The sequence below is a fragment of the Meles meles genome, chromosome 12 (genome assembly GCF_922984935.1).
Source record: "Meles meles chromosome 12, mMelMel3.1 paternal haplotype, whole genome shotgun sequence".
NCBI lineage: Eukaryota > Metazoa > Chordata > Mammalia > Carnivora > Mustelidae > Meles > Meles meles.
The window spans coordinates 82,286,875-82,295,636 of NC_060077.1; the positions used below are offsets into that span (position 1 = coordinate 82,286,875).

The 8,762-nt window shown below is 46.9% G+C and overlaps 1 long non-coding RNA gene across 1 annotated transcript; it reads right to left on the reverse strand.

Moving 5' to 3' along the window:
* Positions 1-1,322: 1,322 nt before the first annotated feature.
* On the reverse strand, positions 1,323-8,295 carry LOC123954396. The gene is made up of 3 exons (XR_006821073.1): positions 8,183-8,295; positions 2,678-3,702; positions 1,323-1,932 (listed from the first exon to the last, which is right to left on the reverse strand). It is a non-coding gene; the product is annotated as an uncharacterized LOC123954396 (long non-coding RNA).
* Positions 8,296-8,762: the final 467 nt, after the last annotated feature.

Below are 8,762 nucleotides of genomic sequence, written 5' to 3' on the forward strand. Positions count from 1 at the left end.
CCCAGGATGCTGGCTCCATCCCGGCAGCAGTCCGCAGAATCATGAGGAACATTCCTCCACCATCCAGGAAGGCAGAGCTAGGTCCTTCCCTGCTGCCCTCATTAGCACAAGTCGTAAAACTTCCAGGTTCCTCAGAGCAGGACATGAACAAGACAAGCCCTTCTCACCAGGATTAATCACTAATGTACATGATCACATTTAATATGTCTGACTAGCTTGTCTGTCTTTCCAAGGCCCTCTCTCCACAGGGCAGAGGGAAGGAAGGCTTTAAGGGGGAGAGAAAATTTCATTCTGCCACCAACAAACAAGCAATTGAATAAATAAATGAATGGATGAATGCATGAATGAACGGTTGCTCCAATGTCTTTAACCTCCTCCTGTCTTATACCTCTTAAAACATTGGTAACATTGGGGCGCCTGGGTGGCTCAGTGGGTTGAAGCCTCTGCCTTCAGCTCAGGTCATGATCTCAGGGTCCTGGGATCGAGCCCCGCATTGGGCTCTCTGCTCAGCGGGGAGTCTGCTTCCTCCTCTCTCTCTCTGCCTACCTGTGATCTCTGTCTGTCAAATAAATAAATAAAAATCTTAAAAAAAAAAAAACATTGGTAACATTGCTGAAGAATTTGCCTTTACTACAGAGGTCAACCAGCGCCCACCTCTGCTTGCTTATCTCTCCCACGTGCAGCACATACCTTCTTTCTGCTCTGACTTTGGCCTCTCAGTATATGGAGGGACATGCGTAACTCTGAGGGCAATCTCTCTTCTCTTTGGGAATGCTGGAAAATATGAAATTCCATAAATGTCAAGTTGGAAAGTTATTTCATAATTTATGCTCCAGAAATCTCAGTATATTTTCTCTAATTGTTAAGGGCTGCCCAACTGCTTCTGCCAAAATCTCTTCATTACCACACCTCATATTTCTGAATATTAATTTGGATGCCTAAAGCATGCTCGCACCTTCCTGCATAAAATTACGTGCAGTAACTCTCAGCCAGGTTAGCACGTGCCATAACATCAGACCTGCCCCAGGAATATTCTCCTGTGATCTTTTAGGGAGATTATAGGCATCTGAGCAAAACTTTTAAAGAGTTCCCTCTTTGAGGAAAAATCTCCTGGAAATATCCTTGGTGGGGCTCTTCTGAGAGTCGCTGGGTGGTAACAGTGCCTCTATTTGACTAACCAAACTGCATTTCAAGGAGGGTTTAATTGAAGTCAAAAGCTGTGTCCTTGGAGAGTAGGGTTCACTCTCAGAAAATCACTTGGAGAAGGCGATTTCTAATCTAGACAGTTTTTATTAGGGGTCTTTGGGCATAGGTGGAAACAAGAAAAAAATCTTCCCTGTAGGCATCTTCTGCTAGGACTGGATTTTCCACTGTAGACTGAAACCCTCAGTGGGCGTGGCTTCACCAACTACCAATTTATTTGAGTATCAAGCTATGAAGACTTTGAAATCAATTATATTGGCTGTGGTGATTAAAGTGTGTTAAGTCAACTCTGGCATATAATGACTACTTGTAATGCTTGCTGTCACAACCCCTTTATCATCGATGATGCCCTCATTAATAATCAAACTGATATCCAGGTCTGCCTAATGGCCAGCCTGCTGAAGTCAGCCCAGTCAGCCCCCAACCCTGCAGCTAACGCATCTCTCTTACAGTTCTCTCTAGTTTTCCTACATTTGTCTCCAAACTCTGACAGTTTTTCATTCATCAATATGACTCAGAAAAGGAAATGTGATGCATAAAATATAAAATTGGCAACAGCGTCAGAAAAGTCACCACTTAAGAAATGAAGCGTGATGTTCCACTTGGCGCTGACCCATGTGAACGGCAGGCTCAAATTTCTGACAAGGTCCGAAATAGAGATGATTTGCGTGACATCAGCAGGATTTCAATTCTAGAGGATCAAGAAGGAGGTCAGCTCAGCTCGGGTACCTGTGAAAAATCAGAAATGCTTTTGAAGGTGAAGGTGAAACCTTCTGGATCAGAATTATCCTACGAATTTTCTGAGTTGATGTCTGTTCTGAACCTGTCCGTCCAATATGGTAGCCACTAGCCACAATGGCTATGGAGCACTGGAATATGGCGAGTGCCACAGAGCACATGAATTTTTAACTTTATTTGATTTTAAATAAATTTTTAATTGAAGCATCTTTAACATACAGTGTTATCTTAGTTTTGGGTGTACAACATCATGATCCAACGGTTCTAGGCATTAATCAGTGTCATCAGCATCTGTCACCACATAATTTAAGTAGCCACAGCCCAGGTCTAATTCAGAAAGTCCTTGTAGGGGAGAGGTCTGAGAAAATGGGAGGGACGTCGCACCTTCCGGAAACTTAACCATTTATATTAGGGCCAGTCTGCAGGCTTACAAAGATAAAGCAGGCCGCCTGGTATATAAGCTGGAGGCTGTCTTACCCCATGTGACCTTGTTTCCACATTTTGGCTGAATGTAATATGTTATGAATGCTTATGTACAAGTTTTCAGTGGAAACTTAGTGGAATTACTGGGTTTAATCTTTTGAGGAATGAGCTCACTCAAGGGAGGAATGCATCTTTGTATTCCTGGTATCAAAACTCTAATAATAGGAGAGACGTAGTAAGTTCTCAGCTTCTTGCTCCGAGTTGGCATCCCATCCGTTTTCCTGCATTTTGGAATCGGGAGGGGATTTCTTACCGGCGGGCCCAGGTTCTTGACCAGGCGAGCTCCCAGGCTGTGGTTGTGAGGGGATCATCCCCGCTGCACAGTTCTCCGTCTTGTTTACGTGGTGCCATGAGAGCCTCGGCCAAAATCCACACCCCAGGCTCCCTGGGTTTCCCATGACTGCTAGTGTAATTGTCATCCTACCAAATGGGGAAACGGGGCTGGTTTGTCACCGCCCATTCCTCGTGCTCATGCTGAGGGCTAAAAACGGACGGCTCTGTGACACGCTGTCGTCTTCAGCCAGGAACCAATACCTGTTGTCTATGCATTCCACTTCCCTCTTTGCCTTAGAGCAGGACCTCTGATTTGTCCTTGGGACTTGTCACTTCCCTCTCATGGGTCCTGCTCTTCAGGCCGCCCCTCAATGGCTCCCAGGCCCCTCGCACGTGGTTCTCCTGAGCTTGGAGGCCTGTTGGCTCTCGCTCTGGCGCGCTCTCTGGGTTTTGCATCTCCGGCCCTATTTTTCTTGGCCACTTCCTGGTCGAAAGATCATTTTCTATGATACAGAAACAAAAGTGTTATTGACTAGTTCTGAGTAGCTCTGTAGTCCTTCCAGCAGGTGCTGACGCCACACTCCCCCTCAGGCTGGTGAGTCATCTTCCTCGTTCCGTGGCTCTGAGAGACCCACCAAGGCCCTCTCAGTTGACCACGCACTTTTCATAAGCTCCAATCACTGTAGTCTTTGGAACTTCCTGACATGGCTCTTAGAAGGTCCAGCTCTTCTTGTGTGGCTGGCCATAGGGAAGTCACCCAAGGACCATTTGCCTGTGGGCACTGTCTTAGAACTATGTCTGCATGGTGGGGATGCCCCCGTGTTTGTCTTTTCAGTGGGGCGGGGACTGGCTGGCTGCTCTCTGCGGCTGCCCCATCTGCTCTTAGCCAGGCTTGCGTCTCGTACTCAGGCGCTGCAGGGAGGAAGCCCGCTGGACGTCTTTTGTCCTCCTCCAACTCTAAATCAGGCTAGAAGTATTTTTGAAGTCATCCAAGGCAATTCAGTGCTGTCCAGGGCAGGAAAACAGAGGAGAGGATTAAAAATAACAGAAAAGTGATAAGATAATTGTAACATCTGTGGTTGTCATCCCTGGAGCCTATCAGGACATGATTAGCCCTGCTCTTAATCGGTCCTTTCATGGGATCAGAAATCAGCCCTCCCCAACCCTTACATCCCCACGTTGGAGTGTCATGGATTTTCCTATCTTCCCTCTCCATCTTATCTGTACCTTCCTGCCTTCAGTGAAAGATGCAAAGATCAGACTACTCGGTCCACGAATCAGAAGTCCTCTTGAAATCTAATAACTTCTAATCTAGTAACTTTTCTTTTCACTGAGTGTAGTGACCTTCCTCCGCGTGCCTCCTCCCATCTGTGTCCATGCGACTCATCTGAGGGGTGCTGAGCAGCCGTACTGATTTTTGTAGATGCTCCGCTCCTCGGAGCATATGGGATTCTCCCAGTACTCTGCATAACTCTCTGTGTGTGTATACAACAAAGAGTCAGTTCTGATTCAGAGTAGTAAGGGTCCATAAGGTCGCCATGAATCCTGCCCCACTTCTCCTGGGGGAAACAAGGAGTTAGTTTTCTTAGAGTTTGGATCATATTTTCTTTCATCAGCTGGTCAGTACTTAAGCTTGCTTTCTGTGTGTTTCCTCTAAAAGACAGCTTATTTAATGTATCTTGTTAATTAACTACATTGAGCTCATGCCAATAGCATTATAACTCATGCCTGAAGGAGGCTTTTCTAGCCCACCTGGTTTCCCTGTGAGGCACAGCCCGGCCTTCTTGCACTTAGCGACACCAGGCAGTGCTTCAGCTCTACACTCGGGGACATTTTAAACAGCGAAATCAACAAAAAGCACAAAAAAAATGCAAGAAACATGACACTAAGTAGGTGGCGGAAAGGACACATGTTTGCAGTGTGGTGGCCGAAACAAGCAGGTAGCGCGCTGCCTGGTTGGCCCTGAGCTGGGAGCGTGTCACATCAAGGGGTCCACGTTTTTGACCGCTCCGCACATCTCGGCAACTGACCACAGAAGCACAGGTATTGATTTGGGGGGTTTTAAATATATTTTCGTGAGTAGGTGAATTCACAAATACAGAACCCACGAATGGTGAAAATCAGCTCTCTACACACAAGCCCACAATACGTTTATACACACACATATACGCATCCATAGACACACACACATACACACACACAGAACCCCCAGGGCAGATCTCTCTGTCTGTGTCGTAACCGCCATGGCATAGGCCATGACGCGAGGCAGGAGCTGTGTTATCTGCTTCTCCGGTGTACACACCGTGCCTTACAGCGGGCCTGGCACATTGCCCGATGAGGTCAAGCACATACTCACAGCTGCGACAACCCCTCCATCATGTACTGTGTCCATGCAAAGATACTGTCCATACACGGTCCATAACAATTACATGTGATTTTATAGAAAACTACCAGGGCCTTTTTAAAGTTGCTCATCACACCTTCACATTCACTAGATACATAATTTTTATCATGATTGTTACACTGATGTAGCTCTTTGTGGACTGAAACATACATTCATGTAGTTTCCAAGCCTATAGCATCTATTGTATGTAAATTGATTGTTGATCCGACCGCCATCTGGAATTGCTATGGAACGTTTGTCACTTTTAATAATGTGACGAATACGGCAGCTCATTGGCCTAGTTCTGTGTGTTTTGACTCACTAATAATGTGGTTCTGGCTCTATGGCCATTTGAATTTCAGGGGCCCAAAGAGGAGAGATGAATTCACTTAAAGGGCTCAAGATATTTTGGAGATGAGAAAATAGGCACATTTCCATCTAGTGGTTAAAAGTAATATGTGGGAGCCACCTGGGTGGCTCAGATGGTTGAGCGACTACCTTCAGCTCAGGTCGTGATCCCAGAGTCCCAGGGTCAAGTCCTGAATTGGGCTCCCAGCTCTGCTTCTCCCTCTGACCTCCTCTCCTCTCATGCTCTCTCTCAAAGAAATTAAAAAAAAAAAAATCTAAAAAAAAAAAGTAAAATGTGAGAATGTTGAAATGGGTTTGGACCATTTGGCATTTGTCTACATACCTAAACCTGAGCTGCTCTTCTTGTGAGTCAGAGGTTGGGGTAAGGAAAAGGGGCAAGGTCTGTCAAGGAAAATCCGCCAGGCTGACTGTGGAGGATGTTATGTGAAGGTAGCCCAGCACAAGCTGTGAATCATAAACTCGAATCCAGATTCCTGCTTCACCACTAAACACCTGGTGTGATTTGGGGCAAGATACTCTGCCGCCCAAGCTCAGCTTCCTCGTCTGTAAAGTAGAAATGATACTTAGAGCATAAGCTTATTTTAAGAAGTAAATAAAATGATGCATATAAATCAATTAGCATGATGTCCGGCACCTAGAAGCAGTCAATGATCGGCATCACTATTAAGTCTATTTGAACGGAGGGATAAAGTATTTTCTATAAGGACGGCACTTAAGTGTTGCAGACATGCATGTGTTACCAGTAATAAGGCAATAGAGTCATGAAAAATATAAGGAATAGGAGTGTTGTATGCTTTGGTGCAACAGGATCTACTGAATTATCTATCAAATAGATAACATAGCAGATAACAAAGAATCCTGGAGGGACACCTCGGTGGCACAGTTGGTTTAGCAGCTGACTCTTGGTTTCAGCTGAGGTCATGATCTCAGGGTCATGGGATCCAGCCCCGCGTGGGACTCCACACTTAATGGGGAGTCTGCTTGGGAGTCTCCTTCTCCCTGTCCCCACTGCTCTCGGTCTCGCTCTCTCTCAAATAAGTAAATTTTTTAAAAAAAGAGAGAGAGAGAAAGAAGGAATCCTAGGTAAAATAACTGAGAAAAAAGTTTCTGCATATTTCTGGTTGGCTCTTTTTCAGTGAAAATGCACAGAGAGTGTTAAATGGGTCATATTTATTTCCAGTACACCCACCAAAAATAAATGGCATACGTTTAAAATATATTTTGAATCTTATTCTAATAATAGTATGTGATATTGGGGTCTTGCTGGTTTGCATATGTAGCCTCGTGTAACGGATATCTGGAGGGATAAGAATGTGGGAACTCGAGGAAACAACCATCCGCCGCGATGGGGAGTCCCTGCCTCCATGCTCCCCCACCCTCCAAACTGGCATTGGTCTTGTGGATTCTGCCTGCTGTTGTCCCTTCCTATTTCTCATGAGTTGAACGTGTCCCCCAAAGATACATTAAAGTCGTAACAATCAGTACCTGTGAATGTGACCTTCTCTGGAAATAGGATCTTTGCAAGGCGCATCAAGATGGAAGTAAAGATGGGGTCCCACTGGAGGAGGCTGAGTCCCTGATCCGTGTGACTGGTGTCGTCATGAGAAGCGCAGAGGAGGCGCACAAAGAGTGGAACATGGAGGCGCAGGCGCACGCAGAGGGAGAGGATGGGAAATCACCGTGCAGCGCCGCAGGGAGAGGCTCATGTGACACGTCTACAAGTTAAGGAAGGCCAGGGATGGCCAGAGCACAGGAAGCTGGGAGAGAGGCACAGATTCTCTCCTGGCACCTTCAGAGAGCATCGTGCTGCTGAGACCTGGATCCTGGAGTTCCAGCCTCCAGAACCGGGAGACGGTACATTTCTATTGCTTTAACCAGTTCGTGGCACTTTATCAAAGCAGCCTTAGAAAACGATACACTATTCCTCATGGAGTTCCAGGGTGTCTGGGTGGTGTGAGTTTATCTGAGCAGTTAATTCCCTGAAATTTTAACCCTACAAAATTGTAGCAAGCTGCCTCTGAGGGAGAGGGATGAAAGGACTGAAATCATTTATGTTCAGAACACACTGGGCAACAGGCGATGTAGAAAGAATTTAAACATTTAGGACCTCCTGACAATGCCAGCCTGGCGGGGTGAGGAGAGATGGGGATCTTCCCTCTGGGTGGCTGAGAGCCAGCTTCCGAAACCGGGCAGGCAGCGCATCTGTCTGCCTCTGTGTGCATAAGGACAGGGTTCATTTAATCTGCCCATGCCGGATCTTACACGGAAATTTCCAGGACGTGTGCCTTGTTCTGTCCTCTCCTTCCCTCCTCCTCTCCACTACTCCAGCAGCCAGAGACTCCATCCCAGTATAAGATCCACTCTGCTCTCCCGGAGCCAAGAGGACGTGGAACTCAAGCTCTCGGGCTTTGAAGTGGCCTCTCAGTTCACATACACTCTGCTTACATCCACGATATGTTAACACGACTTATTTGGATTTGGGAAATGCCCAGTCATCCCATTGACACAGCCTGAACTAAGAAGCCGGTGCCAGATCCCTTACGCAACAGGGACTCCCTTGGCGGCATGAAGCTTGCAGTTGAAAGCAATTCCGCTAGATGGAGCTCTGCTGAAGAGTAGGCCTTGACTTCCCTGGTCATCCTGGCAGTTTCAGGGCAATTCCGGAATGAATGAGAATCTCCAGAGGGCAGACCTGAACTGCTCTGGACGGATTTAGAAGCCCACTGTACTTACCCGCAAATGTTTGACTTAGTCTTCAGTTTGGACAGAACCTCTGACTGCTCATCCGTGGGCAGGTTCCTCCCACCTTCCCGCCCTTGAAGGGTTCTAGATAAACACAAGCAAACCACAAGGTCAGATGAAACCAGTGAAAGGAGGCTCTCAGGGCCCTGGGGCTTTAATACAGGAAGCAGTACTCAAGCAGGCTAGCCGAGTGCCTGACGGGGAGGTGGCTGGAGCGGGCAGAGAGAGCATGGCCGGCACCTCATCAGCGGATGCCGTCTGGCCCTGGCTAGACGGAAGGGACACCCTGTGCCTGTTAACAACCTTCTGGAACACTCAGAGTGACCAGCTGAGAGGATGGGATGCATTGACATGACAGACCGAAGTGCATTTCTAGTCGGAGGAGGAAAAGAATCCGAACAGGCTCCGCCCATAGAGATCCCTGTAAGTGTTTCAACATGGGAATACAGCGGGGCACCACGTGAAAACAAGAGAGACTAAAGAGTAATAAAACGGAGATGAGCTCTTTGGCTGCCACCACTGTATACCTTGAAAGGAGCTTCCCCTTTGCATTGGCCACAGAAGACTGCTT